Source organism: Equus przewalskii, chromosome 26 (assembly GCF_037783145.1).
Source record: "Equus przewalskii isolate Varuska chromosome 26, EquPr2, whole genome shotgun sequence".
NCBI classification, from domain to species: domain Eukaryota; kingdom Metazoa; phylum Chordata; class Mammalia; order Perissodactyla; family Equidae; genus Equus; species Equus przewalskii.
Genome location: NC_091856.1, coordinates 823,618 through 849,096, shown reverse-complemented (window position 1 = coordinate 849,096; position 25,479 = coordinate 823,618). Strand labels below are relative to the sequence as shown.

The window sequence follows — 25,479 nt, the reverse complement described above, 5'->3', positions numbered from 1 at the left end:
GGCCCACGGGCCAGAGATGCAGCCATGGAGGCGGGGCCCACAGGCCAGAGATGCAGCAGTGAAGGAGGCCCACGGGCCAGAGATGCAGCAGTGAAGGAGGCCCACGGGCCAGAGATGCAGCAGTGAAGGAGGCCCACGGGCCAGAGATGCAGCAGTGAAGGAGGCCCACAGGCTCGCTCTCTGTATGAGAGGAAAGCCTCCCAACGCTAGGCAGCAAGGGAGCAGGAAATCACCAAGACCAGAGGCAGAGTACTAGGGGTGGATGTTGAAAGGCCCAGCATGGGCCACTTTGCTTAGAGAAGCCAGCTCTCAAGTGTGTATTTGCAGGAGCAAGTTAGCTGGGACGAAAGAGGTCCCCATGCTTCTCCTTGACTGTTCAATGTCCCTTTGGCTGTTCCTTTTGGCTCCTAGGCTCCAGGAAGCGAGGCCAGAGTGTTCTCTGCTTCCCTTCCCCTCAGGCAGTGGCCTGAGGCTTGAAGGTGGTAAACTGCTATCCAATCAGTCTGTTAAAAGCTGTAAATAAAAGGCCATATATGCATAGTGAAGCAGGCTCTAAAGAATCTGGATTGAATTACATGAGTCAGTTGTGAAGACAGGGTTGGGGAGGTAGGAGAAAAGAGGAGACAAGCCTAGGTGCCCTTCAAGGAAGGGTTTTCATTCGAGCACACTCCTCCCTGAGCATGACTGCTGGATGCCATCAGAGCCTTGCTCCCCTAGGGAACGAGGGTCCAGTCTGGCCTTCTTAGCAGAGGGATCACAGTCCTCGAGATGCCTCAGAGTCAAAGCCTTTTCCAGGAGGTGACATCTTCCAATAGATTTTAGGTGAGAGTCTCTGAGTCCAGCTTGCCATGCTTGGTAAGAGCACTGTGAATGCCTCACTAGCAAGTGGCAGGAAAGACCCTTTCTATGTACCAGATACTGTATTTGCTTTAGTTATAAGACCAAAGTGAGAGTAAACTGATGTTTACGTAAACAAAAAATTTTAAAAGCAGGTGGTTGGAGTCTGGCCTGGGTCCTGAGTATTTAGGAGCCTAGGTTCTGTAATGATTCAGAGCATGGATTTTGGTGTTGACAGGTCTGGGTTAAACTCTGACACACTACTTGCCAGCTGTGGACTCTGGGAAGTTAACTTCACTAAACTTCAGTTTCCTCATTTGTAAAACTGTCATAATATTTTCCCTCAAAGGCTGGAGGTAGAATTAAATAAGATATTGTATGTAAAGTGCCTGACAGAAGGTAAGTGCTCAGTTATGGTCACTCTTATTATATCTCTGGCAGATGACCAATGGATCCTCTCTCCTTTCCCAATTTCCCAGAAAACCTACAGGCACCAGGTCCAGGAAACTGGCTGGCAAAACCTCTTTAAATGAGCAAAAGGAACTGGAGTCATGTTCCTTTTTTCCCTTTCCTGCTCTAGGACTGAATCAGTCATCCTGTGCCCTTTATACTCTGGATGGGAAGGCTGGCCCTGGGAGCCCTAAGGCTCTCCCACACCAAACATACCAATCCTTCTCTAGTATTACCTGTTGTGGGGCATGCTCCCAGACTGATAGTGATTCTCCAGAGGACCCAGATCAGATCACAGTAGATGTAGGAAAGAAAGTCTGATCCAAAGCTGGCAGGATAGGTCTGTCCAGTCTGTCTGCCCATCACAGCTGCCTGTGAGGCTTATGGGTTAATAATAGCAACTCTGATGCCAGTGCATTAAGACAGCACTGTAGGAGGTGTTTATTTTTACACTCATGTCAGTATCAAGTTCTAGTGGTTACTGCCCAAATCTGGGGCAGCTTCCTGCTATAGGAGTGGCCTCAGGCTTCTCCAGGATGCTAAGTTGGATTCTGGAGGAAGCGAACCTTGTTGAAAGCAGTTCAGTATTAACAGGGATAGAGAGGGGAAAGGGAACAAACAGAGCTGTCATATGTCCAGCTGTCTGGTCCAAAATCTCTGGGACTAGGAGGATCTCAATTGAGAGCTGTGTTCATAGCATTCTCCTGAGTCAGGCAGGCCTGGGACAAAAGACCTAACACGTTGTATCGAAAGGGCACACACATAGACACAAACACACACAAATTGGTCACGCTGAAATGATCTGAATAAAATCAAAGAAAGACTGTCTCTCAACTAACCATAAGCTCAGCCTTGTCAGTCACAAGTCCCAGATTAGTGATGACATGGCAAGAGAAAGAAAAAAGCCCACCTGGGAGGGTTTTATACGTTCTTTGAAACAAAGGATGGTTAGGCTGGTCCTTCTTTGATTTGCATAGAGTTTTTAGCAGGTATATCAAATCCCCTGAAAATTTATTTGGCCAGAGCTTCTTTCCTAGACATGACATAATAGGACAGAAACACCAAGAAACCAGTCCTTATCTGGCTGGAAGCCAGTGCCCAAAAAATCTCTCTTGGGCCTCTTTATCCCCCAAGGCCTAGAGATTAGGGTCCCAGGGACCTTACACTTTGACCACAGTATCTGGAACTCAGTGGACATCCCACTCATCTCACTGAAAGGCAGCTCCTAACAAATTTCATCTTGTCCCTTCAGGCAGACAGGGGTCTGAGGAGGCTGACAGCTGATGTAAATAGATGTAGACTGCCCTACTGAGGGGTCATGTGCACAGTAGACTGCTGTGGAATGACAAAAATGTACCACACAGCAGGTAGGAATGCTGAAGTGCAAAGAAAGCAGCCAAGCACACAGTAGCAGTGACTCCATCATCTTCCTGCCTGAGGCTGACTCATAACCATCGTCAATGACACAACACATCAATACCCTGAGAGCCAGGGTTTTGGCAGGAAGGTAGGCTGGTGAACCACTCATTCAATACATTTTTTTCCTGTCATTCAAGGCTTATCTACCTGGTCATCAGAACAACAATGCAGCCTCAGGAACAACCAGATTTGATCACTAGAAATATGGGGTTTGATCTCAGTTCCATCTGGAAGCTACCCATGCCTAGGATAGTGGCAGGATGCCCAAGAATAGGAACACTGCTTTCATTCTTGGCTTTTCCTCCAACTTGCTGGGTCATCTGGGGGCAGAGTACCTGTCCTCTCAAAGCTCTAGGTTTACCACCTGGAAAGGGGCTAAATGTATCCACCTTCTGGTGTTGTAGCAAGGAAAAATATTTGAACAATTAAAATAATAAGTAGCAAGAAATACAAATGCTGTAAATTCTTTGGACTCAAGTATTTCAGAAATATAACTGTCATTCATGCATACGGTAGAGAGCCCTGGCCTTCTGGGTTTCTTTTTCTAGGTCACAGTGGCCATGTTAGGAAGTGAACCTGGTCTGTGTCTTGAGGTGCCTTTCTTTCAAGCCTATAAACCTGTGGTTTGAGGAACAGTTTAAAAAGTTAGGAATCTGCTTACCTAGACATAAGGTATTAATTTCTACTAATGCATAATAGAGAAAGCAGAAATATGCAAACAAAAAGAAACACCTCCACTCACCCACTTGCTCCACTTACAAACCTAATTCTCCCCTACACCTGGGCCCAGGACATGGATCTGAGGCTTGTATCCCACTGATACAGCATTCAGCAGCAGTACTTACAAACTGGACTTAGCCCAAAGGCCTGATCAAGCAATGGTAATGAAAGGATGTATTCCACTGCTGTTAGAACAAAGGCAATACTGTATTCTAAACCTAACAGAAGCCTTTGCTTTTTCTAGCCCAGCAATCCCTCAGCATGAGGTTAGTTTACCAGGTCTCCAGAGCTCCTGGAGAGGAGAAATGGAAATCTATTCTTTGTTGATGCTGACAGCTCTTTTTCTGCAAGTGCCTACCCTGGATTCAAAACAGATGTTCTGACTCCTGCAGGCTCTAAGAAGCCCGACCCTCGTTTCAGCAAACTCTCTCTGTGAAGGGCTAGACAGTAAATACTTAGGCTTTGTGGGTCACATAGTTCTGCCACATATTTTTTTTTTTAAAAACAACTCTTTAAAAATGTAAAAACCATTCTCAGTTTGTGGGCCATATAAGATCACCCTGGCATGGGCCATAACTTGCTGACCTCTACTCCAGACCTTAAAGGCCTTTCTATTCAAAGTCTATACCTCAGAATTCTGACTCTGCTAGGCCTGCCTTGAGATGCTCTTTCCTCTTCCCACAGGGCTGACGCATACATTTCAGAAACAGCTTCCCTCCAAGGAGCCACTGAGGAATGTGAAGGAAGAATTCTTTTTTTTTTTCTTTTTGAGGAAGATTAGCCCTGAGCTAACTACTGCCAATCCTCTTCTTTTTGCTGAGGAAGACTAGCCCTGAGCTAAAATCCATGCCCATCCTCCTCTATTTTATACGTGGGACACCTACCACAGCACAGCTTTTGTCAAGTGGTGCCATGTCCGTACCCGGGATCCAAACCGGCAAACCCCGGGCCGCGGAGAAGCAGAACGTGCGAACTTAACCGCTGTGCCACTGGGCTGGCCCATGAAGAATTCTTAAGTTATTTGTATTGGAGCTGACAGACTGGCTAATTCCCTTCATATAAAGTGCTTCAAAAACATCTGTGGAATTTAGCTTATTGCATTATCATTCCGGAGTGCAGACTGAGCCATAAACAGTCTTTATCTTTCTATTTCTGCTTAATAATACCATCCCATGCCTCTACGAGTCTTTTTTTTTCTGCTCACAGGTTCTAAACCCACACTTGAATTGGCTCAGGTCTCAAGTCTTTCTCTCCTCCCCACCTCTCCCACTTCTATATAAGGTATGGTTGTGGATAGCAAGGAAACTATCAGCAGTCAGATGGGTGTGTGGACACAGTAAATATGAATGAAAGGTGTGAGGATGGGGTGAGCTCATTTTGAGCAGACTTAGGGCTGACTGAATCTAGGCTCTATTACAAATAGTTAGAGGCTTCGTAAACAGATCACACTGCTAGAGAACCAACCTAAGAACGATGTGCAAAAGGGTCAGGAATCACTGGAGTTAATACTTCCCCACACACCACGACCTAGAAGGAAACAAATGATTTACAGCTAAAAACTAATACTTAAAATAATAATAGCTATTATTTATTATCTACTATGCTAGATGTTTGTCATAAATTGATTTCTAATCTTCACTTAAATAACCCTGCAAAATAGATATTACTATCGCTATTTTTCAGTTGAGGAAACTGAGGCTCTTGCAGAGATAACTTAATCTAAGATCACAGAGCTAGAAAGTAGGGGAGTTGGGTTTGGAACTCTTGTCTGACCCTCTCCAAAGCCCTTGCTCTTTCCACTACAATACACTACTAATACCCTTGGTGGAGAACAGTAAGCAGATGCCTTAATTTGGGTCCTGTTTAGACTTTGTTCTAAATAGCAACAATCTGTTGGTCTGCTCTTTTCTATAATGTGACTATTAATGAATGACAAGCTGCCTAAAATCACAAGCATGACAATTTTGTGTGGTTGTGATTCAGGTCAAATCAATACAGCTATATTTACATTTAAGCTTGGGCCTCATTTGAGCTAACACTTGCTTATTCTTTACAGCAAGAATAAACAGGATTTTAATACGTTAAATCTTTGCCTAGTGGCCAAATAAGTCTCTTTTCTTTCTTTCTTTCTGTTTTTTTTTTTTAAAGATTGGCACCTGAGCTAACAACTGTTGCCAATCTTTTTTTTTTCCTGCTTTTTTCTCCCCAAATCTCTCCCCCAGCACATAGTTGTGTATTTTCAGTTGTAGGTCCTTCTAGTTGTGGCACGTGGGATGCCGCGTCAACGTGGCCTAATGAGCCGTGCCATGTCTGCGCCCAGGATGTGAACCAGTGAAACCCTGGGCCACGGGAAGCAGAGCGCACGAACTTAACCACTTGGCCACGGAGCTGGCCCCCAAATAAGTCTCTTTTCAACAGCAGTATATATATATCTTCGTGCAATCAATGTTATCTTGTAAACAATTTGGCTGAATTGTAGTTTCCCATCTTCCCAGGCCCTAGACTGTTAGTTGCCAATCAAATATCCATTCTCCTTTCCTCTTTCAAATTAACAGAACCCTGATATTCAGCTGGGTACGATGCTGCCCAACTAAAACTCTACATTTTCACTTCCCTTGGAGGTAGGCGTGGCCATCTCAGTTATGGTAGAAATGTTTCTGAGACTTCCGGGTAATCTTTTTCTGATGAACAGGGTGCATCCTTCTTCCTCTCTTCCTCCATCCTGATGCTAGGAAGGTAGTGTGATGGCTAGAGCTACAGTGGCCATCTTGGACCATAAACATGGCCTAGGTATAGCAGAGCAAAAAACTGGAAGGGGCCTGGCTTTCTAATGACTGTGCAGCTGCCATACCAGCCCAGGACTGTTTACCTCTGGATTTTGTTGTTGTTGAGAAAGAAACTTTCGTCTTATTTAAGTCACAGTTTTGTGTTTCCGTTACTCATATTTATTTACACTTTATACATCCAACCACATCCCAATAACCATCAACTCTTCTTAATTCTAGCCACCCTTCTCCATCCCCAATGCTACTACCCAAGACCAAGTTATACTTATCACTTGTCTGAACTCTTACATCAACCACTAACCTGGCCTCCCTTCCCAGAGCCATTCTCTGAAAATGAAGTTTATTTATATTCCCCTCTTGTTTAAAAACTCTTCAAAGGTTTCCCATAAAATCTAGGCTCCTTAAAGGTGTACTCTACCCTTCGTAACTTACCTCTCCAGTCTCACCTTTTGCCACTCCTACCTTCTCTGCAGTTATACCATCACCTCCGTACTGCCAGAACAGGGCCCCTCCACTTTTCTGGCTAACTCTTAATCATCCTGCGGGTTTTCAGCTGAAACATCACAAGTTCAATGGCTCTTCCTAGACCACATTATGTGCTCTGGTTACATGCTCCCAAAGCATCTTGCACTTCCCTGTATCAGGTTTTATAATATTTTATTTAGCTTCTAACACTAGAAAGCAAACTCCATGGGACAGGAGCCCTGTCTGTCATTATTGACTATTATATCCCCAGAACTGAGTACAGTGTCTGGCATACACAGCAGATTAATTCTTTTTGAATGAATGAGTGAAATTTTCAAGAGGGCAGCCAAGCAATATGCATCAAAATTTGAAATAAGTATACTCTTTAGTCCGCTTTAGAAAATGTATTTAAAAGAAATAACACGATAAAAGTACACAAAGATACATACATAAAGATGTTTGTTGAAGTAACATTTATAAAAGCAAAAATTTAAACAAATATTCTAAATGCTCTCTCAATAGAAAATTGATTAAATAAATGATGAGGTAATCCACATAATGAAATACTCCACAAAACATGAAAAGATAATGTGTTAGAATAGTTGCTGAGATGAAACTGTGTCCACAAGACAGGTATTTTTAAATAAAGCAATTTATAGAGTCTAATTCATGATCCCATTTTAATTTTTTAAAAATGCACACACATTTTCTTCTTTTTGTTTATCTGTATTTTCTGAGTTTTCTGGCAGTAAATGGGCTGATAGAATCTTTTGAGCCATCTGGGATCCTGACAGGCCTGAAAGCCTAGGCCTCATGGACCATATCATCACAGGAGACATGAAGGGCCACCCATTTACAGCCCCAAAGAGGAAAAATACCTGTACTGGGGCAACAAGTATTAATTAAGTGCCTAACAACTTATCGCAGGGAAGAAGCAATAGCTACAGGCATGCCCTAGGGCAAATTATAATCCATTGAGAGAGCTATTTGTTATTTTGAAAGATTCACATCACATTCAACGTTCTAAAATGCCTTATATTAGCTTGAGAAAATTACGGAAATAAAAACAATTAATTAAGATGAGAATATTCTTGAAACTTGTACCTGCCCCTTTCATGAATAATTTAGTAAAATAACTGGCCACACCTGAAGAGGGGAAATTTTCTTGTATTTTTGTTTATTTTGAATTAGCTAGCACATAGTTCATAGGTGGACATAAACCTGATGGTCACCTTTATTAGAGAGTTAGGAATACAAGAATTACATAAAGTACAAAGGACTTTAAAGCAAGGAAGTGTATTCTAACCATTTACATTTTCTCTTTCCTTCTTGGTTGCATGTTAAGGATAAAGACTGTTTTGTTCCTCTCTGTAGTCACTTAACCTAGCCTAGAGCCTGGCATATGGCTTAAACTGTTCACTTAATTGAACTAAGGAGGAACTGAATTTTCACCAAACCCAACTGGAAAAATTTCTTTTTCCAGAGCAGAATTTGGTTCATTATAGCTGTGGACATATTTACACACACTAGTTCTAGTCCTCCTTGTTGGGGTGAGGGGTGCTGAGAGGATAAAAGGAGTACCGTAGGGGCTGGCCCTGTGGCCCAGTGGTTGGGGTCGTGCGTTCCACTTTGGCAGCCCCAGGGCTTCGCCGGTTGGGATCCTGGGCGCGGACACAGTACCGCTCGTCAGGCCGTGGTGGGGCGGCACCCCGCATGGCAGAGCTGGAGGGACCTACAACTGGAGTATGCAACTATGTACTGGGGGGCTTTGGGGAGAAGAGGAAGAAGAAAAAAAAAGAAGACTGGCAACAGATGTTAGTTCAGGTGCCGATCTTTAAAAAAAAAAAAAAAAAAGGAGTACAGTTGTGGGGTTGTGGGTTTCTAGAATGTGCAGGGCAAGCATGCCTAGGGACAACTCCTCTGCCAGAGTTCCCCTTACCCGGGCACTGCTAGTGGGATCCGCAGCACGAGAACCAGAACAGCATGTTCCAGCCAGAGTGATCAATCCCTCTCTCTCCCTCTTTCTTTCTCTCTCCTCACTTAACCTCACTAGTCTTCAACTGTGTTAGCTGCTTCCAGTGGAGGTGCTGAGCATCTAGGAAAGAATGCAGATGTCTTAAAAAGTCCAGCGGTAGCTGAGGAACAGTTTGTTTTTTCCTAAAAAAAGGGCAGGCTATAAAGTTACGTAAGACTCGGCTCTCCTCGCTGGGAGCTTTTCCAACTTCAGCTGGAGAGATTCCTCAAGCTGTTTAGAGTTTCAGGAAAAGGGTTTGGAATTTCCTGACTGACCAACCTATACTGGAGCCATCTCTGGGCAGAGGTGGGGAGGTTCCAGGAAAGAAAGCAGTAACTCTGTGCTCCCACTGTCCCCCAGTTGTGGCCCCACTGAGTTCCCCTGGGGACAGGAAATAGCATGATCCATTTATAGTTAAAATCTCAGAACAAGGACAAGCCCCATTGCCAAAACCAGAGCCCAAATGGCATGGAGCCTTTGGAGACCCACCCAAAGGAGGCAGGACCTGGGGAATCTAAAAGCCCAACCTAGAGGCGCAGCAACACTGCTCTGGAAGGGCTTTCTTCCCTGCTTTAGGCAGATGTATGGAGGAATTTGTGGCCCTGAGAACCTCAGATGTCAAAGTCTTGCCCAAGGACTAGATGAATCAATGAACAACCATTAACTGAGCACCTAAGAAATGCCAGGCACTGTAGTATGTGAACAAAACAAACCTGGTGCCTACCTTCATGGAGCTTATAGTTCACCTGGAGAGACTAAACAAATAATTAAATCACTATGATAATACAAACATCAAGTAGGTCTTTGGAATGTGCCACATCCAAAGGAAAGACAGCTAATCTAGGGAGGCCAATTAGCATATTTATTAATCAGAGACCAGTTTATCCTCAATCAGCAACCAAAATTATCTGTATTTGAACTGAAAACTCTGGCCCTTGAAGGAGTCACTAGAATCTATCAATAACCTGCCATCAGTTGAGCTCCATTTTTATTTCCATTCACTTTGCAGGAGTTCAGTCCCTATTTACACCACACACTTTTATTTAAGGCATAGGAACTCACTTCAGCTAACAAATTACTGTCCATTACAATGAAGAAATAGAACCCTGATTAGCTCTTTCCAGCTTCAGGCCATTCATTTTTGTTTCTTTCTGGTCAACACAGAGAGCTAAGAAAAGGTTGGTACATAACTCTGCTCTTAAGGACTAATTCTGCAGCACTGGGCAAGTTATTTGATTCCCCTCAGCCTGAGTGTATTCACCTGTAAATGGGAATAATAATCCCTCTCTTATAGGGTGGTGGTAGGAGTTAGAAGATATAGAAAACCTCTAGTACAGTGACTGGCATTTAGTGAGGGCTCAGTAAATGGCAACTATAATAAACGTGAATCAGGAATCTCCTCTTTTCTTGAACCTAAATCCTTCCCATTGCCTTTTTGAGGCTGTGCTCTGTTCAATTTACCAATCTGCATCAGGGAATCTTGTCAACGGCATGCCCAGTGCTTTTCTTTTCAATAGGCATAGCACCTCAAATTCTTTAACCTTCACAGATCTGTTCTTTGTCCCCTGTAGGTTGTAAAGTGGCTCTGTCCCAGGAAACATCCCAAGGGAGCACACAGAAAGGAGGCAGAGTGAATCTGCAAGTTACCTGTGAATCAAGAATTTCCCATCCAGGGGCTGGCCCTGTGGCTGAGTGGTTAAGTTTGTGTGCTCCACTTCACGGCCCCGGGTTTTGCTAGTTCGGAACCTGGGCGAGGACATGGCACTGCTAATGAGGCCATGCAGAGGCTGTATCCCACATGCCACAACTAGAAGGACCTACAACTAGAATATACAACTATGTACTGGGGGGCTTTGGGGAGAAGAAGGGAAAAAAAAAAAGATTGGCAACAGATGTTAGCTCAGGTATCAATCTTTAAAAAAAAAAAAAAAATTCCCCCCCAGTGAACCACAGTGAATTCAGGGACATGAACTGCTCACTGTCAGCTGAACAGTGAAAGGGAATCCTTCACATAAACTCACGGGCTGACAAGATTCTCCTTAAAAGGTCTAATTATTTCCAGACATGTACACCATGGGACCCTCCCCAAGTCCCACAGCTTTTGCATTAGAAAAGTCTCCCTACTCTATCCTCTCTTCTTATTCCTACAATCAGTGCTCTAATGCGAGGCCCTCTTTCAGCACTTCTTTCAAGGGCTATTAGTTCAATCTTTGGGCAAAGATTCCTATGGGCCAGTAATTGAGACTATTGCTGGGAATACCGTGGTGACAAAAACATATATTATCCCTGCCCTCATGGAGCTTACAATCTAGTGGAGGAAGGCAGATAATCAAACAAATAAAAATATAATTACAAAGTGTGATAAATGCTGTGAAAAAAAAGTACAGGGTATTAAGAGGACCTGACCAAGGACCTGATTGAGAGGTCAGGGAAGGCTTCTCTCGTAAAATGATGCTTACATTGAGCCTTGAAAGGTGAGCTGAAAGAAAGTTAGACAGGTGAAGAGTGGGGAACAACATCTCAGGGACTGGAAATGATATGCACGAAAGGCCCTGAGGCAGGAAGGAGGCTGGGATCTTAGCAAAAACTCAAAGAAAGTCATTGTGGCTGACAGAGTCCGTCAGATTTGACACCGGGGAGTGCATTGGTGATCTTGACATAAACAGTTTCAGGGGAAGGGTAGGAAAGGAAGTCAGACAGCAGAGAATGCCAGAGTGAATGGAAAATTGAGTAGACAGTATGGGTGGTTTTTAAAGAGAGTAGAGAAATGTGACAATACCCAGAGGGTGATGTGGTGTCAGGGGATTTATTTTTAAATTAATATGTATTTTATCAAATTAATATACGCACATGGTTACAAAGTTAAACAGTACTATAAAGTTTATAACGAAAAGTAGCAATCCCCAGCTCAACTCCTTTCCACCTGTGTTCTCCAGAGACTTCTACATTCAAATCTTTTAGCTGTCTCATGTGGCATTTATGTCCCTGTTTATAAATAAGATGCTTATTTAATTATTTCTTGATTTTACACATTCTCTTTTGACTTCATAGAAGACAAAAACCTAGCATTTTTACACTCACCTTCCTCACAATTTCTGATTAATATCCAGTGTTTACTATGATTTGGTAGTCTATGAATCCTTATTATTACTATATAATTTATAATTTAACTTTCAATACTTGACTCTCTTTTGGTTTAGTTTTCTATATATTTGTTCCTAATTCTTCCCAAATTCTCTAGCAAAACCACAAAAACCCCTCTCAGTATAATTTTCCAAATGGCAATAGTTTTTTTTTTTCTTGGAAGATATTCCTTCTGGAACTTTCTGTTCTCCTGATACATTCTGAACTGACTCCTTTCTGGGCTTACACCACCACTATCACGCTGGACTTCTCTTTATCATCTTCCTAGGAATTTCCTTTATCTCTCTTCTATGTTAGTTTCCCTGTCTTCCAGATCCCATGATTTCTTCTTTCTTGTTTACTCTCTCACTTTGCTGGAGCATATCCTGTGGTAGCTTCCTAAGAAAGGATATCAGTAGGAACATTTTTGAAATGAATGTCTGAAAGTACACTGTTTAAACTTTCACAGTTATTAATTTTGCTGTGCATAAAATCCTAGGATGGAAATCAATTCCTTTCAGAAATTTGAAACCACTGCTCCATTGCTTACTAATTGGATTCCATAAGTGTTAAGTCCAATGCCATTCTGATTTCTGGTATTTGTATATAAACTTTTTTTTTCAAGAAGAGTTTTGAAATTTCTCTATATCCCCAGCGTTCCAAATTTTCACGATGGGGTACCCTGGGGTAGTCTATTTCTCTCTGTTGTGCTGGGCACTCAGTAGGTCCTTTCAATTTGGAAACTCACGTTCTTCAGTTCTTGGAAATGTACTTGTATTCTTTCTCTCTTTTCTTTTTTTATAACTTCCTCCCCACTGATGCTGAAGGTTTAGAAAAGAGAGGGATTAAATGATGAAGCAACTTCCCTGAGCAGCTGTAGTGGCTCCAGAATTTCTACACAGGTTCAAATTAGGATCAGCAAACAGATCAAAAGGGGTGGACGGGAGTAGGGTGACATCAAGGAATTGTCTTGAAGTTCCATTTGTATAGCAATCACAGTATTTTTACTCAGAATATAGGTTTATTTGGTGTCGCTTACAAAGTGTATCGTTTAGGTATGATACTCTCTGCTGTATGGACATAAGAAGCAATCTCAAAACAGCTTAAACAATAGAGGGTATGCAATTCAGCGCACCAGGGAGGGATCAGCGTTTGTTAGGAGGTGGGACACTTCCTCCATTGCACTAGTGAGGAGAGGATGACTGCAGACAGATTTGCAGATTGGCGGAAGGAAGTGAGAGAGTTCACGTTTGATGGTTTCCTTTTACTTTTCTAAGTATATGAGTCAAGGTCATCAACAAGCATACAGAAGGAAATAGGGAGGGTCTGAGGCTGAAGTGAGCAGTGAAGGTATAAAATACTTGTTCTAAAAAGTAGAGGAACAATCTTGTTAGAGAAATATAGTAAGATTGCTGGCCAACATAAGTTTGGTGATGATGAATTTAGAGTGACACTAAATCTGCTGGGCTGTACGATTTTCTCCAGCTGTTTGAGTACAGACAAAGAGAAGGTAAGGGGTTATGTTCATTCAGGGTTAGGTTCATTACTAGGTAAGTATATACATATACATATATATATATATATATATTTTTTTTTTAGAAAGTTAACCTTTCTTTAAAAGTTTTTTCCTTCTTCTCCCCAAAGCCCCCCAGTACATAGTTATTTTAGTTGTGGGTCCTTCTAGTTGTGGCACGTGGGACGCTGCCTCAGCATGGCTTGATGAGTGGTGCTAGGTCCGCAGCCAGGATCTGAACTGACGAAACCCTGGGCCACCGAGCAGACCGTGTGAACTTAACCACTCAGCCACAGGGCAGGCCCCCTAGATAAGTATACTTTTTAAAGAACAATTGTAGTATCAGTGAAGTTAAAGACTACCAGTGAGAGTATTTCAACAAGTGAATAGAATATGCTGAGCCATAAACCACAAAGTCTAAATGGCCACATGGATAAATGCTTATGAAATAACGTTAACGGAAAGCAGAATACAAAATAACTTTAATGCTACAATTATATTTCTGTAAAATTTATATATTCATGTTAACAGAAAGTATAGGCAGATGGGAGACAGGTAATTTATTTTGTTATTATTGTTTTATTTTTAAATTGTTTTTATATATTTATCTTAATTTTTATAACTCTTGTTTATGATCTTGTTCAGCTGAGTTCATAGATCTTCTTTTTGCAAGGCCTTTATCTAGTCTACCAGGCATAAGTGACTATTCCGTTTTCTTTCAAAGTTGTTTTTTACGGCTAAAACTAAACTCCTCCTAGGGCCAGGCTAGAATTTCCGTGATTGTTACTAAGTTCATGAATCTCTGGTGAAAGCAAAAAACCCCAGGAATGTGGCAGATTTGCGGTGTCAGTTCAGCTACCATAATTCATTCATTTATTCTACAAATATTTATTGAGCTTATACCATTTGTCAGGCATTGTGCTGGCACCATGAATATACAGCAGGAAATAGAGCCTATCACAAGTTGAGGAAAACCTTTGGCCCAAGACTGACATTCACAAATGGCTTCAAATCTAGCCTTGTATCCTTATAGAAAATGAAGTTATAAATGTAGCCATTTTAAAAAAAAATAACTTTACTGATAGATAATTCACGTACCATAAAGTTCACCTTTTTAAAGTGTAAATTCAGTGGTTTTTAATGTAGTCACAGAATTGTATAATCATCACCACAATCTAATTTTAGAATATTTCCATCACCCCTAAAAGAAATCCTACACCCATTGATCTTGCATCCTACAATCTCGCTGAACTCATTTATTAGTTATAATAGTTTTTTGCTGGATACTGTAGCATTTTCCAAATATAAGATCACATAATCTGCAAATAGTTTTACTTCTTCCTTTCCAATCTGGATACTTTTTATTTCTTTTTCTTGCCTAATTGCTCTGGCTAAAACTTCCTGGAGAATGTCAAGTATAAGTGGTAAGAACAAACATTCTTCTCTTGTTCCTGATCTTAGAGAGAAAGCTTTCAGTTGTCTTTCACCATTAAGTATAATGCCAGCTGTGGGGTTTTTTTTAATAGACGCCCTTTACTAGGCTGAGGATATTCCTAGTCTGTTGAGAGTTTTTATCATGGACTTTTCAAATGTTTTCTCTGCATCCACTGAGGTGATCACATGATTTTCGTCCTAAATACAGTCATTTTTTGTACTAAAATAAATTTATTAATGTAAATCTTTAAAATATACCCAAATTATTATAACTCTGCTTTGGATTTCAATCACTTTTTAAATATGAAGAACTTAGAAAACGGAAGAGGCCAAGCTCTCTCTAGACCTCCGAGAGATCCTGGATTCAAAGACTGTTCCTGCCCTCATAGAGTTTACAGTTATGTAAACAGTGTTAGCTGTTATAATGGAGCCCTGGAGAAGGCTAATGGAAGCACAGTGGAAATCATTCCCAAGTTTGCAGGGGGCGATCAGGAAAGGTTTCAGAAAGGAGGTCACATGAGTAGATTCTTTTCTTTTCTTTTCTTTTCTTTTTTTTGAGGAAGAGTAGCCCTGAGCTAACACCTGCTGCCAACTCTCCTCTTTTTGCTGAGGAAGACTGGCCCTGAGCTAACATCCATGCCCATCTTCTTCGACTTTATATGTGGGATGCCTGCCACAGCATGGTTTGCCAAGCAGTGCCATGTCTGCACCCGGGATCCAAATCAGCGAACCCCGGGCTGCCTAAGCGGAATGTGCGCACTTAACCGCTGCACCACCGGGCTGGCCCCAATATGAATAGATTCTTAAAGGAGAAGTAGAAATATGCATGAAGGTCAGGGGAAGGATTTTAGTCAGAGAGAACCATATGTATAGAGTTCCTCATATTATACAGCCATGAGAAGGAGGGAAATCTTATCATTTGTGACAACATGGATGGACTTTGAGGGCATTATGCTAAGTGAAATAAGTCAGGAAGACAAATACTGTATGATATCACTTATATGTGGAATCTAAAAATGCCAGACTCATAGAAACAGAGTAGAACGGTGGTTGCCAGGGGCTGCGGGATGGTGGAGGAAATGGGGAGATTTTGGTCAAAGGGTACAAATTTCCACTTGTAAGATGAGTAAGTTCTGGGGACCTAATGTACAGCAGTGACTATAGTTAACAATACTGTATTATACACCTGAAAGTTGCTAAGAGAGATCTTAAATGTTCTCACCACAAAAGAGAAATGGTAATTATGTGAAGTGATACAGGTTTAACTCACCCTACTGTGGTAATCATTTTCCAATATATAAGTGCATCAAATCAAAACACTGTATACTTTAACTTACACAATACTATATGTCAATTATATCTCAATAAAGCTGGTGGGGGGCGGGGAGAGAGAGTTCCTCAGAGAGATCTGTGCCAGACAGTCCCAGACTCAGGATAGATTCTTAGAGTATTTACTGAAATGAGGAGTACTGAAATCACAAAAGAAAACTAAAGATCTGACCATATAAAAACTGTAAAATTCTATGTCAAAAATCATAAACAAAATTAAAAGGCAAACAAATATTTGGCACAAAAATAATAAAAGGCCAAAATCCTTAATATGTAAAAAATTTATGTGAATTGATTACTAAAAAAACCTAAGGTCTTTTAAAGAACACATAACATGAAATCTATCCTAACACATTTTTTTTTCTCTTCTTGTCCCCAAAGCCCCCCAGTGCATAGTTGTATATTCTAGTTGTAGGTCCTTCTGATTCTGCTATGTGGGATGCCACCTCAGCACGGCTTGATGAGTGCTGCCATGTCCGCACCCAGGATCCAAACCGGCAAAACCCTGGGCCACTGAAGCAGAGCATGAGAACTTAACCACTCATCCACAGGGCCAGCCGTGCTCTTAACACATTTTTAAGTGTACAATACAATATTGCTAACTATAAGGATAATGTACAGCAGATCTCTGGAACTTACTCATCTTGCCTTACTCAAACTTTGTATCTGTTGAACAGCATCTCCCTATATACTCCTCTCCCAAGTTCCAGGCAAGCACCATTCTACTTCCTACTTCTATGATCTTGACTATTTTAGATACCTCATATAAGTGGAATCACGCAGTGTTTGTCCTTCTGTGACTGGCTTATTTCACTTAAAACCAAGACCTTAATGGAAAAGTAGGCAAGATATGAGCAAACATTTCATAGAAGAGAGAATGGAATATAGGTAATAAACATACAAGATTTAAAACACTATTAAAATACTGTCTTTTGTTTATCAATTATCAGACAAAATAATAATAGTTAATTCTAGTGAAGGCAAGTAAAATAGGCATTTTTCACACTTTGCTAAAATGTGTATGTATAGTTTGGTACAACTTTCATATTGAGCTTGGAAAAAAATATGTATATATCAAGTCTTAAAAATTCAAATCCTGGGGCCGGCCCGGTGGTGCAGCAGTTAAGTGCACTCATTGCACTTCGGCAGCCCGGGGTTCCCCGGTTCGGATCCCAGGTGCGGACATGGCACCGTGTGGCAAGTCATGCTGTGGTAGGTGTCCCACATATAAAGTTGAGGAAGATGGGCATGGATGTTAGCTCAGGGCCAGTCTTCCTCAGGGAAAAAAAAAAAAAAAGACGAGGCTTGGCAGATGTTAGCTCAGGGCTAATCTTCTTCAGGGGGAAAAAAATTTCAAATCCTGTAACTCCATCTATAGAATTCTATCCTAAGGAAATTATCAGAGATGTGGACAAAGATTTTTGCATAATGTTGTTAAACTGAACATTTTTTAGAAAAGTGAAAAGTTATTAAAAAAACCCCCAAATGTCCAACATTTGGGCTAAGTAAATCATGGCACATTCAAACAATGGATTTGTTATCCAGCTATTAAAAATTTGGCTTCCAAGAACTGTTCAATGATATGTTTTCATTTTATGCTTGTCTTTATCTTTCAGGTTTTCAACAGTGAGCATATATTTCATCTATAATTAGAGACAAAGACAAAATATTTTCTCGGAAAATATTTTTAAACAAAAATATTTTTTTAAGTTTCAAAAGGAACATGTCATAGTATCCTTCATTTCATCTTTCTCCATAAAGACAGTTAAGTTTAAACATTTTCTAGGTTAAAGTCTGGGCAGCTAGTAGCATTTCCTTATAATGATTCTCCAAAATCCCTTAATCTTGAGTGAGTGAGAAATTTATAATCCTAATCTCTAAAGGAAGAAAATCCAGTGTGGAAATGATATGCCCCAAATCACACACCAGTGGCACTATCTGGCCTTCAATTCTTCGGTCTTGGGCATTGGTGCTTTCTTTTTTTTCTTTTCAAAAAAAAAAAAGCTTTTACAAATATGAGAACCACTGATTAAGAGGCTGAGATTTGAGTTTGGGTCTAAGAGTAGTTCTACTCAAAGTGTGGCCTTAGACCAGTAGAATCAGCCTCACCTGGGAATTTATTAACTGATAAATACTTGGGCCCAATGCCAGACTTACTGGATCGGAATTTCAGGGGCGACCCAGGTGGTTTTTATGTATCCTCCAGTTTAAGAAGCACATGTCTAGAGGAAATTAAGCAAAGAGGCCAATAGTACTCAATGGGAAGGAGGGGCAGAGTCTCCCAATGTTTAATGTGTATTTTTAAAAAGCATATACATTACTATAAAATATTCTAAAAACAAAGGTTTTTTTCATATTACAAACGAGAAAGTATAGCTAGAAAAAGCTGTCATGGCTCTGGGTTAAAAAAGGTTGACAAACTAGCATAAGTCTTACATTAAAGAGGGAAAAGGATCTATAATTTATTCCCAGTTAAATGCAGTTCATTAAATTGAGGCTAAGGGTTTCACATAGGAATTCGGGGACAGTATGTACACCGTAAACATTTTGGTTATACTTCTCTTGAACCTTGATTGGCAACTGGTGGATGGTCAACTGAAGATGATGGGATCTCAAACCCAACCATTTCTTTGAACCTCTTTCTACTCTGGAGTCATGACTCAGTAAGAGAAACATCTATATCTGTGGCTTTCAAACTGTGCTTTACAGAGCTCCTTCAGGGAACTATGAAATGGAGGTGAAGGGCATGGAGAGGAAAGGAGGAACAGGGAGATGCACAGGTTAGCCTCTACTTCCCCCAACTCCTTGCCTTCAACCAAAACAGCTCAGCTTTTATCTTTTTGTGTCCACTTTCCTGTGGAATATACTTGAACAAAGAGCTCTCCTCCAAAAAAAAGCCTGAAATTCTTTATTCTCTACTATTTTCACAACCCAATAAAAAGCAATAGCTGTCTTCTTTTTTCTCATGAGTTCAATGCTCCTTGTTAACCATCTATCACTACGACCTGGTTGTTAGAAAGGACTCACAAATGCATAATGGGGTAAGTGGTCCTGCTTCCAGGACTCCCTTCTCCAACCACTATCATTAGGGACGAATAAACTAATACAGTTGCAGGTTGCTGTGCCGGATATTAGGCAAAGCACATTACATAAACTAGCCTATAAACTGAAACAGACACTACACTAAGAACTATAGCTATATGTATAAAGCAAAGAGCATAATACCTAAAAGAAATAGAATAGCTCTTGCACAACCAAGTAAGAGGTGTCCTTCAAAGCAGTGACCTTGGAAGACTGAACTCATTCCAATAGTGCTCCTATTCAAAACATTTCCAGAACCCCTCTTTTGGAACAGCAAAAAACCCACCTAGCCAACTCACAAAACTGTGAGACACAATCAATCATTCTTCTAAGCCATTAAGTTTTGGGGTGCTTTGTTATATAGTAATATATAAGTGAAACAGAAATGTTTAAATCACTATGCTTTGGGGGATATTTAAAAGGAAATGATTAGTGTTACAGAAAAACTTTAGCTATCCAGAACCCTCATCAGAGAACAGATTGGTCTGGATAACAAAGCTTGGCTGTGTCCTTAAATAAACAGAATATAACTTCCTTCAAATAACAAGAAAAGAACATTGTGGAAGAGAAACAATTCCAAGATGAATGGGATGAGCAGTAGGTCTCCAATCCTCTCCTCTTGTGTTTTTGGGTTTTTTGTTTTTTTTTTTTTTGCTGGGAAAGGTTTGCCCTGAGCTAACATCTGTTGCCAATCTTCCTCCTCTTTTTTTCCCCTCCCCAAAGCCCTAGTACATGGTTGTATATTCTAGTTGTAGCTCCTGCTAGTTCTTCTTTGTGAGCTGCCACCACAGCATGGCTACCGACAGATGAGTGGTGTGGTTCTGTGCCTGGGAAATGAACCCAGGCTGCTGAAGCAGTAAGCGCTGAACTTTACCAATGGGCCATCAAGGCTGGCTCTCCTCTTGAGTTTTTGCTTTTTTTCCTTGGAACCATCTGAACCTTCTCTATGCTGACTTTAGGAATACTCTGCTCTCCTTTTTCCTTCACCTGAGCTTGGACAAAAATAACTTAACATTTTCCCCTAAGTACAGTAAATATAAGGCTGTATTTTCTTTCTTAAAAGAACTGTACAAGAAAAGAAAGGAAGTACAAAAGTATAAAAACAGATAAACAAGTTAAATATAGATTGTAGGATCCTAAGATAAACTTAAGTACAGACTTTGGAGCCTAAGATAACTAAACCCAGCCAGAAATTGGCTGGCTGTGTTTTTCTCTTCACCGGTTATCAATCCATTTTCCTTGACGACAAGACCTCATACAAGAAGCCAAAAACACAGCAGACTTTTCAGAGCTCAGTCTCATTTTCCTGGAGAAGATAAAAGACTATCTCCTTAAACCAAGAATTCCAGAGAACAGAAATTTTCTTCTTTAACTATCAAAATTAATTTCCAGAAAACTTTAGGTATTTTGGTAAAACTCTTTTAAAACACTGTACTTTTACTTGTACACTTTTGTTTCATATACTCTATATAGGCTATATCTTAACTTTTTCTTGATGATTCACTGATAAAACTAATTAATATACTATGCTAAAATACAGTTTTGTTCTCAGTGTCTATTAAGAGCTTGCATACCAAATCATCAAAACCATAAAACTCTGTGTTAAGAGTAAATATGGTTTACTTTTGCCATTTCTATTCAACATAGTACTGGAAGTCCTAGCCAGAGCAATTAGACAAGAAAAAGAAATAAAAGGCATCTGCATCTCTGTCTGCAGATAACACGATCTTACACACAAAAAACCCTAAAGACTCCTCTCCAAACTGTTAGAAGTAATTAATGAATCCGGCAAAGTAGCAGGACACAAAATAAACACATAAAAATCAATGAACAATCTGAAAAGGAAAAAGAATGAAATACTTAGGAATAAACTTAACCAAAGAGGTAAAAGATGTGTACACTTTAAAGGACAAAACATTGCTGGAAGAAATTAAAGAAGACACAAATAAATGGAAAGATATCCTGCATTCATGTATTATAACACTTAATACTGTTAAGATGTCAGTATCTGCAATATGTGCCAACATGGATGGACATTATGCTAAGTGAAATAAGCTAATCATAGAAAGACAAATACTGCCTGATTCTACTTATATAAGGTATCTAAAATATAGTCAAATTCATGAATTGAAGAGTGTGATGTTGGTTGCCAAGGGCTGGGAGAGAGAGAAATAAGGACTTGTTGTTCAATGAGTATAAAGTTTCAGTTAAGAAAGACGAATAAACACTAAAGACCTGTTATATATGAATTGGAAGAATAAACATAGCTAAAATGTCCATATTACTTAAAGCAACCAACAGATTCAATGCAATCCGAATCAGAATCCCAATGACATTCTTCACAGAAATAGAACAAAGAATCCTAAAATTTATAGGGAAGAATAAAAGACCCCAAATAGCTAAAGCAATCTGGAGAAAAAACAACAGAGCTGGAGGCATCACAATCCCTGAATTCAAAATAGACCACAAAGCTACAGTAATCAAAACAGCATGGAACAGGCACAAAAACAGACACACAGATCAGTGGAACAGAAGTGATAATAAAACCACACATCTACGGACAGCTAACCTTCAACAAAGGAGCTAAGAGCATACAATGGAGAAAGGAAAGTCTCTTCAATAAACAGTGTTGGGAAAACTGGATAGCCACATGCAAAAGAATGAAAGTAGACCCATCTTACATCATACACAAAAATTAATACAAAATGGATTAAAGACTTGAATGTAAGACCTGAAACCATAAAATTCCTAGAAGAAAATATAAGCAGTACACTCTCTGACATCGGTATTAGCAGCATCTTTTCAAATACCATGTCTACTCAGGCATGGGAAACAAAACGAATGGGACTTCTCAGACTAAAGAACTCCTGCAAGGCAAAGGAAACCATGAACAAAATGAAAAGACAACCCACCAACTGGGAGAAAACATTTGCAAATCATATATACAACGAGGGGTTAATTTCCAAAATATATAAAGAACTCATACAACTCAACAACAAAAATGAACAACCCAATCAAAAAATGGGCAGAGGATATGAACAAACATTTTTCCAAAGAAGATATACAGATAGCCAACAGGGACATGAAAAGATGTTCAACATCAATACTTATTCGGGAAATACAAATCAAAACTACAATGAGATATCACCTTACACCTGTTAGAATGCTATAATTACTAAGACGAAAAATACCAAATGTTGGAGAGGATGTGGAGAAAAGGGAACCCTCAGACACTGCTGGTAGGAATGCAAACTGGTGCAGTTACTATGGAAAACAGTATGGAGATCTGTCAAAAAATTAAAAGTAGAAATACCATATGATCCAGTTATCCCACTACTGAGTATTTATCCAAAGAACATGAAATCAACAATTCAAAGAGACTTCTGCACCCCTATGTTCACTGCAGCATTATTCACAAGAACCAAGATGTGGAAGCAACCCAAGTGCCCATCGACTGATGAATGGATAGAGATGTGGTATATATATACAATGGAATACTACTTGGCCATAAAAAAGACAAAATTGTCCCATTTGCAACAACACGGATGGACCTTGAGGGTATTATGCTAAGCGAAATAAGTCAGACAGAGAAAGAAAAACACTGCATGATTTCACTCATATGTGGAAGATAAACAAACACATGGATAAAGAGAACAGATTAGTGGTTACCAGAGGGGAAAGGGGTTGGGAAATGGGCAAAAAGGGTAAAAGGGCACACATATATGGTGATGGATAAAAATTAGACTATTGGTGGTGATCACGATGCAGTCTACACAGAAACTGATAAATCATAGTGTACACCTGAAATTACACCATGTTGTAAACCATTATGACCTCAACAAAATAAGCGAAAAAAAGAAAAGATCTGCTGTACAACAATGTACCTACAGTCAACGACATACTGTACACTTAAAATTCATTAAGAGGGGAGATCTCATGTTAAGTGTTCTTTCCACAATAATAAAAGGATGTTAATACCACCCAAAGCCATCTACAGATTCAATGCAATCCCTGTCAAAATCCCAATGACATTTTTTGCAAGAACAGAAAAATCAATCCTAAAATTCACGTGGAATCTCAAGGGATCCTGAATAGCCAAAAAAATCTTGAAAAAGCATAAAAAAGTTGGAGGACTCATACATCCTGATTTCTAAACTTACCACAAAGCTATAGTAATCAAAAGAGTGTGGTACCGTCATAAAGACAGACATATAGACCAATGGAATAGAACAGAGAGCCCAGAAATAAACCCTGGCATATCTGGTCAAATGATTTTTGACAAGAATGCCAAGACTATTCAATGGGGAAAGGACAGTCATTCCAACAAACGGTCTTGGGAAAACTGGATGTCCACATGCAGAAGAATGAACTTAGGCCCTTATTTTACCCATCATCCAAAAATTAACTCAAAATAGATGAAAGACCTAAACATAAGACATAAAACTATAAAAAAAACTTAGAGGAAAACATAGGGGAAAAGGTTCATGATACTGAATTTGGCAATGATTTCTTGGATATGACACCAAAAGCACAGGCAACAAAAGAAAAAACAAGTAAGCTGGACCTCATCAAAATTAAAAACTTTTGTGCATCAAAAGACAATATCAACATAGTGAAAAGGCAACCCACGGAATGGGAGAATAGGTTTTCAAATCACATATCTGACAAGGGACTTTTGTATAGAATATATAAAGAACTCTTATGACTCAACAATAGAAAGACATAACCCAAATAAAAAGTGGGCAAAGGATTTCAAGAGACATTTCTCCAAAGAAGATATAAAAATGACCAATTAGGGCACGAAACATACTGAACATCAACAGTCATTAGAGAAATGCAAACCAAAACCACAATGAGATACCACTTCATACCCACTAGGATGACTATTCCTAAAAACACCAGAAAATAACAAGCGTCAACAATAAAGCAGAAAAACTGGAATGTTTTACATTGCTGGCAGGAATGTAAAACGGTGCAGCCACTGTGGAAAATGGAACGGCAGTTCCTAAAAAAATTAAACACAGAATTACCATATGACCCAGAAATTCCATCTCTGGGTATATACCCAAAGAGCTGAAAGTAAGAACTCAAGATATTTGTACACCCATGTTCATAGCAGCATTATTCACAACAGCCAAAAGGTGGAAGCCACCCAATGTTCATCAACGGATGAATAAACAGAATGTGGTATATACATACAGTCAGCCCTCCATATCCATGGGTTCTGCATCCTTGGATTCAATCAACTGTAGACCATGTACTATGTTTACCATCTGAGGTTGGCTGAATCCTGCAGATGTTAAACTCACAGATATGGAGGGTCAACTAAGAGACTTGAGCATCTGCATTTTTTAGTTATCTGCAAGGGATCTTGGAATCAATCCCGAGCGGATACCAAGGGACGACTATACAATGAATCAGTACTAAAAAATAAGGAAATTCGGATGTAAGCTACCACATGAATGAACCTTGAAGACATTATGTTAAGTGAAATCAACCAGTCACGAAGAGATAAACGTTGTATGATTCAACTTACATGAAGTATACAGAGTAGTCAAATTCATAGAGAAAGAAAGTAGAATGGCAGTTGCCAGGGGCTGTGGCAAGAGGGAATGAGAGTTATTGTTTAGCGGGTATGGAGTTTCAGTTCGAGAAGAGGAAAAAGTTCTGGAGATGGATGATGGTGATAGTTGGACAATCATATGAATGTACTTAACGCCAGTGAACTGCACACTTGAGAATGGTGAAAAGAGTAAATTTTATGTTACGTGTATTTTACCACAATTAAAAAAAGAGTAAATGTGATAGGAGAGGTTCTGCTATGAGTTATACTTTCTTGTTAGACTCCGCCCCCCAACTCTCCCATGCCCCACCCCCACCCCATCTCTCCCAGAGAAATGTCGATATCTGACCAATCAAAATAATATGCTCATTTTGCATGACACATTCATTTGACAGGAACTACAATATCATATGCCAATGGCTGAGTGGGCGTTTTCTGGGTAACCTCACCACTGATCAATCAGACTATCGCTACAGAGCCTGTCCTTACCCTAACATGCATGAGTGAGCCATTGCAGTCAAGTGACTTTTAATAGGGTGCTCAGTCATTGTGTATGAGTAACAGAAAAGGGTGAGTTATTGTCCTAAATTTGCAGAGACAAAAATAGAACACATAAGCCTCCCCATGAACTAAGGTTGCCACATTTAGCAAATAAAAATACAGGACACTCTGTTGTTTATCTGGAATTCAAAATTAATTTGGCATCTTGCATTTTACCTGGCAACACTATGAAGTATTAGAAGTG

At 40.0% G+C, this 25,479-nt stretch overlaps 1 protein-coding gene across 11 annotated transcripts in view; it reads right to left on the bottom strand.

Annotated features, from left to right (window-relative positions):
• RUSC2 (RUN and SH3 domain containing 2) overlaps positions 1–25,479 on the bottom strand; it is a 60,265-nt gene that overhangs the window by 32,760 nt on the left and 2,026 nt on the right. The gene's annotated exons all lie outside the window — the stretch shown is intronic.